The following is a 13,535-nucleotide window of genomic DNA, read 5'->3' on the forward strand; positions in this document are numbered from 1 at the left end:
ACAGGTGTTGGAGAAACTCAACAGGTTAAGCTTCATCTGTAGAGAGTAAAGGGTAACAAAGTTTTGGGCCTGGACCCTTTTCTTTGGGGTACCTATCTTTAATCGCTCCTTCTCTCTCATTTGCGGTTTCTTTATCAATTCTTCTCTCACTCCCGTGTTCCTTCATCACTCATTCATGCTCTTTCAGCCCCCATTTGTACTTTCTCTCATTGATAAAATGCTCCTTCTGTCATATGCTCTCTTTAATCTTTCTATCGGCAAATCACTCACTAATCTCTCTCTCTCTCAACCTTTTTATCTCTCTGTTTTTCCCTTGGTCTGATGCCCAGCTTCTCTTTCTCCTGCACTTGCACTTGACTCTAATCTAACTCCCTCTCTCATGCTCTTTCATCTATCTCTCTCTCTTGTATTTTGTCTCTCTTTCTTGTTAATGTGTAGTTTCCTCTCACTCTCACTCATAGTCACTCTTTAATCTACCTTCCTTCCTCTCTTTGAGTCTGAATCTGAACGTCCTTTCATCTGTTACTCTCAGGCATACTTTTTCACCTCTCCCTCACTCTCAGTCTCTTTCATTTATCTCTTTCTTGTCCTTGTGCCCTTTCATTTCTCTCTGATCCCCACCATTACTCCCACATAATTTTTATGTCTTCTGCACTGAGAGTGCGATTTTTGAGGAACATAGCGGGACAAGCAGCAACAGTGTGGGGGGATGGGGGGTGGGAGGAAACTCTTCATCAATACTGAGAGGGAATATAGCCTGTTTGAGGATGGGTGAGATGGTTCAGGAAGGGATTGGTGAACCAAGGAGAGGTGATGAGCGATGGGCACCTTAACACCTTCACAGAATTCAAGAAGGAGCATGAAGTTCCCACGAGAAAGCTGATATTACGTTGAGCGAAATAAAATTTCATATCAGCTGTTATGACCTTTGCTCAAAAAGGAATAATTTTCCTCGGTGAACATGATATATTGGGATCAATAGTTAATCCTTAAAATACAAAAAAACATATGATCTTGAGTAAAGTCAGCAAATCACAAAACCAGAATTGCAAAGATTTCCACTTTATTCCACACAGGAAAAAGGGTCAGATATGGCTGTTAGTTTGTGCGTATTTTTCTTGTGATCACTTAAAAGAATTTAATCATATCCACCTGTTGTGCAATTGAACTTGAGTTTGTAAAATAAAATATTTTCCCATTGTGATTCCCACACTTCTGCTCCTTACGGCAAAACACCGAACCTCTGTAATAACAATCTCAAGAGAGCATCTCAGGCAAGGGATCTGACCCATCAATTCATTGTACATCTCCTGCTGGTTCCTTGAGACACCAATGCTTCTCTTGGTAATGTAAGCTATAGGCCGACAATCGAAGCCACAAATCTGTGTTGATTTTTAATCCTTTGAGTGACTTGCTATGTAGTTGGATATTCAAGACCCTCAGTCTCTTTTTGAATTATGACTTAAAAGGTTCCAAATAAGTTTTGGAAAAAACAGTTGCCCAGATTGTCTGGCATTTTGCAGTAGCAATCTTGAATTCAAGGATGATGCAGTTATGGCCTACTTGAGGTCTCTGCACCACTTATCATTCACAGTCCATTGTATATTAAAGAGGCTTTAACATACATTATTGACCTCAAGACATATCCCTCGTGTTTCCTGCAGTCATCAAATCAGTTGGGTTAAATGCCTGTAATTTAAATTGCTCAAAGCCCAAGACTAAACACAAATGCATTATCCTGCACTCAAAATCTTTTCAGGGCATTTAACCTTAGAAAATGGACTAAGTAATTGAGCCCTAAAAGACAAGTAGCCTGACTCAATAGAGCTTTGACAATTATTTGAAGTTGCAGTGTACTCTGTTGGAGGCTAAATGCTTCCTTTTTTTTTCATCTGATACTTTAGTTGTCAGTTTTGTTTACAGAACCAACCATCTCATATGTGAGAAGACACTTCTGAGGAATCTACCCTGATTCATTAACTTGAATGCTCTGAATAAGTGAGTTGCTAAATACTAAATTGGTGAGATTTGTTCAAATAAAATAGTTTTCTTTTTGAACTGAGTGGTGTTTTTGATCCGTATGCATAGTACAAGGTTACAGGAGGCCTGGATGAAACAAGAAACAAAAATATCATTTTGTATAGCTGTCCGATACATGTTATGACTTTTTTAATGTTTGTTTTGCCACGATGCAGATTTCTGGATATATCTTTAATGGTGAGAGACACCTTGATCTGACCTAGGGTTAGGGGGTTAGACGAAATTCAGCTAAAGCCAGAGCAAATCCCAAATGCATTCCATTTTGGGGAAACTGATCACTTCATTCACATCAGGAAGGGCATTGGCCACAAGTACGGCTCAATATGTGTGTTTTCATTCAGGTTTAAACGGTATCAGACCCACCTGAAGCAGTGTTTATTGTCCCTTTAATGCTTCTTGACACGATTAAAGCCTGAAATTGCTCCCAATTATGTTTAGAGATGATGAACTTTCATGTTTTTAATCCCACCAAGTATTTATAAACATTTGATTGCTCTTGGAGACAAAGTGATCTCTTTCCTGAGAGGCTCCCTCATTAAGAGCCTTCCAGTCTATAAGAATCAGAGTGTACCACGAATTTCAGTTGAGTCAAGACTTAAATGGCAAATGCAAGTTGATAGCAGTTTTCATTCCTCTGCCTGCATAGGAATTTTGGAAAAGTGTATTTTTTTAAGTGTTGAATTGTTTTGTACTTTAAAAGTTGTGCATTTCCAGTTTCCATTGTTCATGCCAATATGCAGGATTATCTTTGTCACAAGAGGTAGGGTCAGAATCAGAATCAGGATTTATTGTCATGAACAAGTCATGAAATTCGGTGTTTTGGGGCATCTTATAAAAATAAAATAATAATAATTACAGAGAGAGTGCATAAAAAGTGAGGCCATGTCTTTGGCTTCAGGAGCCTGATGGTAGTGGGGAAGAAGCTGTCCTTGTGCCATTGAGTGCTCCTCTTTAGGCTCCTGTACCTTCTTCTCCCCAATGGTAGCAGAGTGAAGAGGGCATGGCCTGGGTGGTGAGGTGTCTTTGAGGAGAGTGACTCCTTTTTTAAGACATCGCCTCGTGTAGAGACGTCCTTGATGGAGTGAAGTCCGGTGCCTGTGATGTCGCAGGCCGAGTAAACAACCCTCTGGAGTCTATTCTTGTCCTGAGAGATGGCGCCTCTATACCAGGCAGTGAATGCTCTCCACGGTCCACCTGTAGAAGTTTATGAGAGTCTTCGGTAACAAACCGAACCACCTCAGACGCCTCACAAAGTATAGCCACTGGCGAGCCTTCTTTATGATTGCACCAACATGGAAGCTCCAGAATAGATCCTCAGAGATGTTGACATCTAAGAATTTGAAGATCTTGACCATCTCCACTCACGAGCACTCAATGAGGACTGGGTCGTGTTCCCCTAATTTCCTCCTGAAGTCCACAATCATCTCCTTGGTTTTGCTGATGTTGAGAACAAGGTTGTCATTACACCATTCAACAAACTGATCTTTCTTCCTCTTGTACACTTCCTCATTGCCGTTTGTGATTCTGCCGATAACTGTGGTGTCATTGGCAAAGTTATAGATGGCTTTGGAATTGTGCATGGCCACATAGTCAAGGGTGTATAACGAGTAAAGCAGTGGACTAAGCACGCATCCTTGGTGTGCACTAGTATTGATGATCAGTGAGAAGGAGACGTTGTTTTCAATTCTTCTGATGAGAAAGACGGATCGAGTTGTAGAGATGTAGCTTTTTTGATCAGCACTGAAGGAATAATGGTATTGAAGGTTGGGCTGTAGTCTATGAAGAGCAGCTATATGTATGATTTGCTGCTTTTGAGGTGATCCAGAGCTGAGTGGAGAGCCAGCAATTGTGACGATAGGCCAATTGTAATGGGTTTAGATCTTTACTTAGGTACGTGTTAATTCTGGCCATGACCAGATTCTCGAAGCATTTTATCACAGTTGAAGTTAGTGCTACAGGGCGGTAGTTGTTGAAACACCTCGCACTACTTTTCTTGGGTACTGGGATGACTGATGCCCTTTTGAAGCCGGTGGGAACCTCCGATTGCAGGAATGAGAGGTTGAAAAATAGAGTAGGCAGTTCTTATTGTGACTAAGTTCACACCTGTATTTCTACCACAATTCTACTTCCCTCTTCTATTTACAACCATTTCAAAGAGAATAAACAACACTTTTTTTGTTTACTTTAGAGTTATTGTTTGTCTCTGATCTCAGTATGAAAGAAGTAGATATCTCTGTTCTGGTTTAGAACCTTCGAAGGATCTTGTTTAAGAGCACTAAATCGGCTGCTGGAGGAGTGTGTTTTTAACATTTACAGCAATCTGATTCACTTTCATAATGACTGAGCAAAATATTAAGACTTTAAAAAAAAGGACCAATCAAAGATGGAAAAGGGTTGTGATAAAGATGCAAGGAGGGCTGAACTTCAGTTATTTTTTTCCATATATTTCCTTAGAAATAGACCTAATTAGTCCATCAAATCTAATAGAAACCGGAAGTCTACTGGAAGCAATTCATTTTGTAACATATCTTCAATACCACAGCTAGAACGTTGTTAAGGCCCTTTGCATTTGCCACATCCAGTGTTCATAGGTGTGCCTTTATAACATGGATTGAATTAAATTGGAGGAAGACTAGCTTCTGTGGTAACCTCCATGCCTGATACTTGACACTTCTGGTGGAGGATAGTAACAAGTGCTCAGGTTCGTATTTGACTTTGAACTTTAGGACGCAGTCTGTTCCTCCTTTAGTGGGCACAGAATCTATCAATCACAAGAATTACATTTTAATGGGAGGAGGAGTGGGGTTTACAAATTGAATAACACCCTTCATCCCAAAATATGAGAGTTTTAAGCATTTAACTGTGTGCATTTTCACAACTTTCCGAGTTGACCAGAATATCTCAGGTAAAACAGTTAAAATGTATTTGTGATAAGAATTCAGTAGTTTTGAATTCTCCTAACTTATTGTATCAACTTGTAATTCTGAATGCCTGGACTTATGAAATATTAAGGTGACCAATTTTATATAAATTAACTTAGAAGTCTCCCCAGAGACATTAAAATCCATCACCAAGTTAAAAAATGTTCTTTTGCAATTCTATTATCCTGGAGAGTTCATCTCAGATTCCAGGAGTATCTATGACAAGATAGAGCAAGAAACATTTGTGCTTTAATGTCCTTGGCAGTATTTCAAATTTGATACCATTGTCCCTGATCTGATTCAAACTATTGACAAAAAAAAAAGCTATTTTTGCAGGTGAGCAGATATTAAATTTTCACCACCTGTTATTAAGGCAGCAAATTATGAAGTAGATCTGTAACTGATGGTTGACATATTGAGGTCTCATTACAGTAAATTGTTACTGATCTTCAATAAGTTATGTGCTGTCATTAGTTAATTATAATGAAACTGCTTTAATCGATGGTTCATGGGGGTAGAGTGTATCGGTGACAGATCCTTCAAAACTTAAGCCCAGAAGGGGAACACAACTGGCACTTTGTATCGAGCTTGGGACTAGAGTTAAAATTTGCTCAGAATTAATTTCCATCAAGACTAAGAATGTGGGAAATGCACAACTGCTCCGTCGGAGGTTAATTAATTTGTGAAAGATTCCTGAATTTTTTTTTGTTCCATTCTGAAAACTGAGGCTGAAATTTAGATGAAGTCATTATTTGTGTAGGGCAGAGGATTTCAAACTTTTTTCTTTCCACTTCCATACCACCTAAAGTAATCCCTATGTCATAGGTGCTCTGTGATTAGTAAGGGATTCATTAAGGTGGCATAATGTGAGTGGAAAGAAAAAGTTTGAAAACCACTGTTTAATCGTACCTCATTGACTTGTTATGTGCACGGTTTCATAACTCCAAAGGAAATGGGCCAATGACAATTTTTCTCAAGCAAAATATTTCAGCAACAACTGGGTCTAGAGCAGGGATTCTTAACCTCTTTTTCCCACTCATATACCACCTTAAGCAATCCTTTACTAATCACAGAGCACCTCTGGCATAGGGATTACTTAAGGTGGTATGTGAGTGGAAATAAAAAAGTTTGAAAACCACTGATAGGATATGTTTCCAACTGAAAAACTTGATTACTAGGGTTAAATATATTTTTATTTGACTGACTCATGCAACCCTTGTAGTTCTCTAGGATTGGCTTCAATACAACTAAATTCCTGGAGAGTTAGGATATCTGTTTTCAGGCAGCAGGGCTTTTTATCCCTCTTGTATTTGTTATTCTCTTCCTCTGGAGATCATTAATCTCATTGACAACTGCCACATTGATCTAGACCATAACTCACTCCCTTCGTCCAATTCCAGTAGCCTTCAAGAAGGAGGTACAGGAGCATCAAAATCAGGACTGCCAGGTGTGGTTCTGTTTCTTCTGGTTTTGTATGTACAGTCTGATGATAATAAACTTGAATTTGAACTTCATCTGCACAGGTGGCGGTTAATTTGTCATGCTTCATATTGGAAGGAGCACAAGCAGGTCTGTGATTCACTTCGTCAACTCTACTCTACTTCTCATGACAAATGCATGATCTGCAATACTATACAGTGAGCCAAGTACTGCTTCCAGCTGTTTCCAGCTTCTTCCAATGGAATGCATGATATTAATGCTAAGAATGTAGTCTTCCCTACAATGGGGCAAAAAAGACTGAGTTTCAATTCATTTGTCTCTTTATTTTCTAATCCTATTCATCCTCTGACCTCTCTCTCTATATCTCCCCACCTCTCTCTCTCTTCCCCCCCCCTCCAACTCCTCCATGGTCTCCTTGAAGCTTAAAGTAAGATTGCAGAACATAAACATCATCAATCTTGGCAGATGAGATTCCACACTCGATTCAACAATTTCAAATAACCAGACTTCTAACAGTTTCTATTTCACATTTCCTGCTTTGCTTTTTTCTCTCTTCTGCTTATTTCATTTTTCATTAGCACTAGGGTTGGTCTCCTCTCAGCAGGGAAGATGACCTAAAGGACAGTGACCATGTTGGCGGACCAGTGAGGGGCCCTCGGGCTGAAGGACACCCACAGAAGGTAAGCTGTTGGGTGACTGGTGGGTGAGGAACTCACACAGGCTGAAGGCTTTGCCAATTTGAGGTCAAAGGACCTACTCAAGGCTGGGGGCTGCTGTAGACTGGCTGATGAGAACCAGGTTTCGGAACTGGGATTCGAGAGGACGCTGACGGCAGGGAGAGCACGTGGAGGGCTCTAGTCACTGATGGCTTCCCCATCATGTCGAAGGTTTGGATCTGGGCTCAGGTCACCAATGTTTGAACAGAATTGAAATCTTGTGCAACTGCTGAGGCTGTGGGAGAGTTGGAGGTGAATCCATGGACACTCAATGACTCTGAGGGGACCCTCTTTTGCTTCCCTTTCTCTGGCTGTAAGGGACACTGGACAATGCTAATACTAATGGAAAATCTGCCTTATAGCAGACTAAAGTCAATTTTGTGAAATATTACATATATGTTTTATTACAGGAAAATAAATAGACAATATCTTATTATTTACATCTCCCCCAGGGTGAATAATGGAATTCACAGGTGAATAATGAAATGTAGATTTCACCAATCTATCCCAGCCCCTTCAGCACCCACCACCAGTATATCATGAGTCTATTTCATGCCCTCTACTCTGCCTTCTTTCTCTGCAACTTTAAATATGGTTTATTTCTGTGTTCCAATGCAAAGTAATTGAGCTGAAAAGCTAAATATTTTTCTATCTCTCCACAAGTTTCACTTGACCTCAAGTTCGTTTATTATTGTCTGATTGTACAAGTACAATCCGATAAAACAGTGTTCTCCAGTCCTCAGTGCAAAAACATGCAAGCACACATCCAGACATCACACACATACACACACACACACACACACACACACACACACACATACACACACACACACACACACACACGCACATACACACACACACATACACACACACACACACACACACACACACACATACACACACACACACACGCACACGCACATACACACACACACACACACACACACACACACACACACACACACACACACATAAATGTCAAGCATTTTCAGTTTTTTACAAAAAATACAATTTCCATTATTTGGCTTTTAACTGTTTTTATGCAACTGTGAGATCCTTGGTTCTGTGTAGTGAACTAGCAGTAAATTGTGAAGCACACTTAAAAACACTGGTCTCCAGTGCTTGTTGGTGCTTGAAATACTCAGTGATAAATCTAAAATCTGGGACACAATATAAACTGCATTTTCTCAACTTAATGAGCAGGCTGTAAAAAGCACACTTCTGCTAATGAGCAAAAGTAATTCCACTGACAGGGGAGACACCAAATGTGTGTTTGTTGAGGTGCTCTGTTTAATATTCATTCACGGTGATTTATGGATCCAGAATGATTACGTCTGTAGGCAAAAGCAGTTTTGTACTTTCTTCTTCTAAATGATTGAAAATAATTTGATTTTCAATATTATGACTGTTTCGTTAAAACTATTGGATGATTTAATGCCAATGTACTTATCACAGCAAACAAATTCTAAGACTTTAAATGTATTTTTTTGTGTTTTTTAAATGGACTCTTTGAGGGTATTGTGAAAGGAACATTATCAAATCAACTGTTCACTGCACAGAGTGTTTGGTCTTCCATTGTGCTGTGGGATAGGAAATTAGGTGGGCCACATACAGTGAAAGCACATTCTTTTTCTTTGTAGAAAATTTCATTTCCAGTTGAAATTTTCTTCAGAAGCAACTTTTTAATAGCATTTTTCGTCTTATGTGAGTTCTTGTGAACGAATTGGGCTTCTGTTCACACCTCAAACCTGATGCTCGTAGAATGGTAGGGTCAGCCTCAGGTAGCACAAAAAAAATGTTTGAGATAAATGCCCATTTTTCTGAGAGAAGAATGGTGGGTCAGAGCATTCTCCAAAAGTTAGTACAACAATTGTTGGATTGTTTGATATATACATAAATGATTTGGATATTAGAATACAGAGTTTCCCAATGTTTCTAAACTTCTGGGTGCAACAAGAATTTACTTCAATACAGCGTAAAATGACAAATAGAATGCAGATATGTGGCAGATGAAATTTAATATAGAGAAATGCAGAGCGTTGTGTTTTGGCTGAAAGGGTAATGAGAAATGAATGACATTGCTTGTATAATGCAGGCAGGAACAGTGAGTCTTAATTTATCTGAGAAACAGACGTTCTGATGCCATTTAGTTACAGTAACAAGATGCCACTCTAAATAATATGCTCATGCTATGTGTGAGAAGGATTTTGGAACCATGGCTTTATGGCAGAACATTGTGGAATCTTTTTCAGGGGGCAAAGAGTGAAAAGAATTCAAATTGCAGTAAAGCAGCTGATAGATTTGGTGATTTTGATTTTTTTTTGGTCTAACAATGTAGAAGCTGTGGGTTTTAGAAAAAAAACTGCTTTTACACAGTTGATGAATCACAGGTAATAGGCACCAATGCTTTAAAGATGCTGAATAAACATTGTCAGGTTGCATTTCCCATTGGCTTACTGGATCTCTCAGTGTATTTGTAATGTGGCAAGTCAATCAGGGCTTTAATGTACAGCCTTTATCAGATGTTTGTGACATTCTTGCTCTCCATTCATTATTGTTGTCACAAGACTTTCCAGGACAGGCTATACAATGACAGGCTCTTGGCGATAAAGGATCAAGTGATGGACTTACGGTACACAATCACGTCACACGGTCATAGCCTTTCCGTGTAAGTAGGAACATCTGTTTAGCTTTTGCTTTTGAATATACCAACTATCCCTTTCGACTCTATTAACCCTTATTAGTGGGCCAACAAAAGGATTGATGTTAATAGTAAAACAATGGGCAGGATGATGGAAGCCATTCCCACGTTGCCTTGGTGAAGTAGGTATGCATAACAAGTGAATCATTCTCAGGGTTGAATGATCACTCCTGAATGCAATTTCCCAGTAGCTTGAAAGAAAAGTGACTTTGGGCTGCAGAGCAAGCCAGAATTTATTAACAAGGTGAAAAAGGGGCCTGATAGAACAGTTTCACCCACTAGACTATCTACAAGGTTCATAGAAATGAACTTTTAGTTTTCCTGTTCATTTGTTAAAGTGTACAGTGATTGCTTATTAATGATACATTGGATCAGGTCACATCTGAGAGAAATGTGCATGACTTGGATTTCAACCCTTTCACTCATCCATCTGTTTTGATGAAAGAATAAGCCATCATTACAGCACTTAGCCACGTGCACTTCAGGAACTACCGATCGACCAAGTAATAATCATGCAGCAATGTCTTGGGCAAGGTCATGTCGTTTTATTCAGGTGAAAAATAGAACAATAAAAATTCTGCATGCCAACTGTTTATCACGGGCTGAGCAATTTAGAAATGTGAGACTAAAAAAAAGTGAATTATGGAGAATGTTTTTCTGTTCCTCTCTCTCTCTGCTAATTACTGCGACCAAACTTCAAACCACATCAGTGCTTTGAGTAAAGGCCACCATGATCAAATTATTAATCATTATAAATCGGTTATCTTTTTAAACTCAGCTCATTCGCTCAACCCATTTTGGCATTTTATGGTTTTGTTCCCTGCAAATGAGTGCGTTTCTGTTGTAATGCTTCATTATCAGCACCTGAATTACAACAGGACGGTATTCGCTGCCAAAAGGGAGGGTCATTATATTCGCTGAAATGTAAGAAAACAGCTGCCATCCTTCAATACAGGCTTCTTACATAGGATTAAAGTTTTACTTCACAATCATCTTCTCAGATTGGGAAAACCTGGGATACATGAAACCTGGTTAATTGGACATATACTCAAATTAATTCATTGGAATTGTCCGACCAATGGCTTTCCTCAACTTAAAAATTGACCAACTTTGGCAATAAGGTCCATCAATATTTGGATGATCTCATGCAGAGCGGCTGCTCATTTAAAACAAGATTGCATGGTGACCTTCCTTCTAATTGATAGAAACCTAGATGAAGGGATTACCATCCATGAGACAGAAAGCTACTCAGTGGCCAAAGGAATAGAAGAAAACAGCTCAAGGCCAATTCAGTAACAGCATTTATTTGATGTCATTCTTCAATTTCAAAAGGACGTGTAGAGGAAAAGGAAACAAAATAAATGGGATAAGATGTTCCAGAGAACAATTTAGAGCAAATGACAGTGAAATGAAAAAAATAAGAAAATTTCTCAGACAATGTAAAACTGAATTAGTTAGTAGCAGGAGTATTTGCACGATAATTCCATGCAGGTATCTGTGGTGATACACTACTAGCCTACTGCAGGGGAGACCATTGTCTTCTCTTTGGCTTGGCTTCGCGGACGAAGATTTATGGAGGGGGTAAAAAGTCCACGTCAGCTGCAGGCTCGTTTGTGGCTGACAAGTCCGATGCGGGACAGGCAGACACGATTGCAGCGGTTGCAAGGGAAAATTGGTTGGTTGGGGTTGGGTGTTGGGTTTTTCCTCCTTTGCCTTTTGTCAGTGAGGTGGGCTCTGCAGTCTTCTTCAAAGGAGGTTGCTGCCCGCCAAACTGTGAGGCGCCAAGATGCACGGTTTGAGGCGTTATCAGCCCACTGGCGGTGGTCAATGTGGCAGGCACCAAGAGATTTCTTTAGCAGTCCTTGTACCTTTTCTTTGGTGCACCTCTGTCACGGTGGCCAGTGGAGAGCTCTCCATATAACAGGATCTTGGGAAGGCGATGGTCCTCCATTCTGGAGACGTGACCCATCCAGCGCAGCTGGATCTTCAGCAGCGTGGACTCGATGCTGTCGACCTCTGCCATCTCGAGTACTTCAACGTTAGGGGTGTAAGCGCTCCAATGGATGTTGAGGATGGAGCGGAGACAACGCTGGTGGAAGCGTTCTAGGAGCCGTAGGTGGTGCCGGTAGATGACCCATGATTCGGAGCCGAACAGGAGTGTGGGTATGACAACGGCTCTGTATACGCTTATCTTTGTGAGGTTTTTCAGTTGGTTGTTTTTCCAGACTCTTTTGTGTAGTCTTCCAAAGGCGCTATTTGCCTTGGCGAGTCTGTTGTCTATCTCATTGTCGATCCTTGCATCTGATGAAATGGTGCAGCCGAGATAGGTAAACTGGTTGACCGTTTTGAGTTTTGTGTGCCCGATGGAAATGTGGGGGGGCTGGTAGTCATGGTGGGGAGCTGGCTGATGGAGGACCTCAGTTTTCTTCAGGCTGACTTCCAGGCCAAACATTTTGGCAGTTTCCGCAAAGCAGGACGTCAAGCGCTGAAGAGCTGGCTCTGAATGGGCAACTAAAGCGGCATCATCTGCAAAGAGTAGTTCACGGACAAGTTTCTCTTGTGTCTTGGTGTGAGCTTGCAGGCGCCTCAGATTGAAGAGACTGCCATCCGTGCGGTACCGGATGTAAACTGCGTCTTCATTGTTGGGGTCTTTCATGGCTTGGTTCAGCATCATGCTGAAGAAGATTGAAAAGAGGGTTGGTGCGAGAACACAGCCTTGCTTCACGCCATTGTTAATGGAGAAGGGTTCAGAGAGCTCATTGCTGTATCTGACCCGACCTTGTTGGTTTTCGTGCAGTTGGATAATCATGTTGAGGAACTTTGGGGGACATCCGATGCGCTCTAGTATTTGCCAAAGCCCTTTCCTGCTCACAGTGTCGAAGGCTTTGGTGAGGTCAACAAAGGTGATGTAGAGTCCTTTGTTTTGTTCTCTGCACTTTTCTTGGAGCTGTCTGAGGGCAAAGACCATGTCAGTAGTTCCTCTGTTTGCGCGAAAGCCGCACTGTGATTCTGGGAGAATATTCTCGGCGACACTAGGTATTATTCTATTTAGTAGAATCCTAGCGAAGATTTTGCCTGCAATGGAGAGCAGCGTGATTCCCCTGTAGTTTGAGCAGTCTGATTTCTCGCCTTTGTTTTTGTACAGGGTGATGATGGTGGCATCACGAAGATCCTGAGGCAGTTTACCTTGGTCCCAACAAAGCTTGAAAAACTCATGCAGTTTGGCATGCAGAGTTTTGCCGCCAGCCTTCCAGACTTCTGGGGGGATTCCATCCATACCTGCTGCTTTGCCACTTTTCAGTTGTTCGATTGCCTTATATGTCTCATCCAGGGTGGGAACCTCATCCAGCTCTAGCCTTAGGGGCTGTTGAGGGAGCTGGAGCAGGGCGGAATCTTGGACTGAGCGGTTGGCACTGAAAAGAGATTGGAAGTGTTCTGACCATCGGTTGAGGATGGAGATCTTGTCGCTGAGGAGGACTTTGCCGTCTGAGCTGCGCAGCGGGCTTTGGACTTGGGGTGAGGGGCCGTACACAGCCTTTAGAGCCTCGTAGAAACCCCTGAAGTCGCCAATGTCCGCGCTGACCATTGTACCTGCAGGAAAATCACTGGAGGACAGACAACACCTGGCTGGCTGTCAATCAGTCGACCTGAATGGACCAAACCCCACCCAGCTGGTTGCCAATCATCCACCCGGGATATAAGCCACATCTGACCCCT

General features: G+C 41.2%; 1 long non-coding RNA gene across 12 annotated transcripts in view; it reads left to right on the plus strand.

The window, feature by feature from the left end:
- The window catches only part of LOC138759328 (uncharacterized), a 189,310-nt gene that overhangs the window by 146,027 nt on the left and 29,748 nt on the right, over positions 1 to 13,535 (plus strand). Inside the window, exon 7 of one of the 12 annotated variants that reach the window (XR_011354740.1) lies at positions 1,924 to 1,990. The exons of 10 other annotated variants lie outside the window; for them this stretch is intronic. This is a non-coding gene — a long non-coding RNA (uncharacterized lncRNA). Of the gene's footprint in view, positions 1 to 1,923; positions 1,991 to 13,535 lie in introns of those variants that run through there. One more of the 12 variants, XR_011354749.1, reaches the window with a different exon arrangement.

The sequence above is a fragment of the Narcine bancroftii genome, chromosome 3 (genome assembly GCF_036971445.1).
Source record: "Narcine bancroftii isolate sNarBan1 chromosome 3, sNarBan1.hap1, whole genome shotgun sequence".
Taxonomy (NCBI): Eukaryota; Metazoa; Chordata; class Chondrichthyes; order Torpediniformes; family Narcinidae; genus Narcine; species Narcine bancroftii.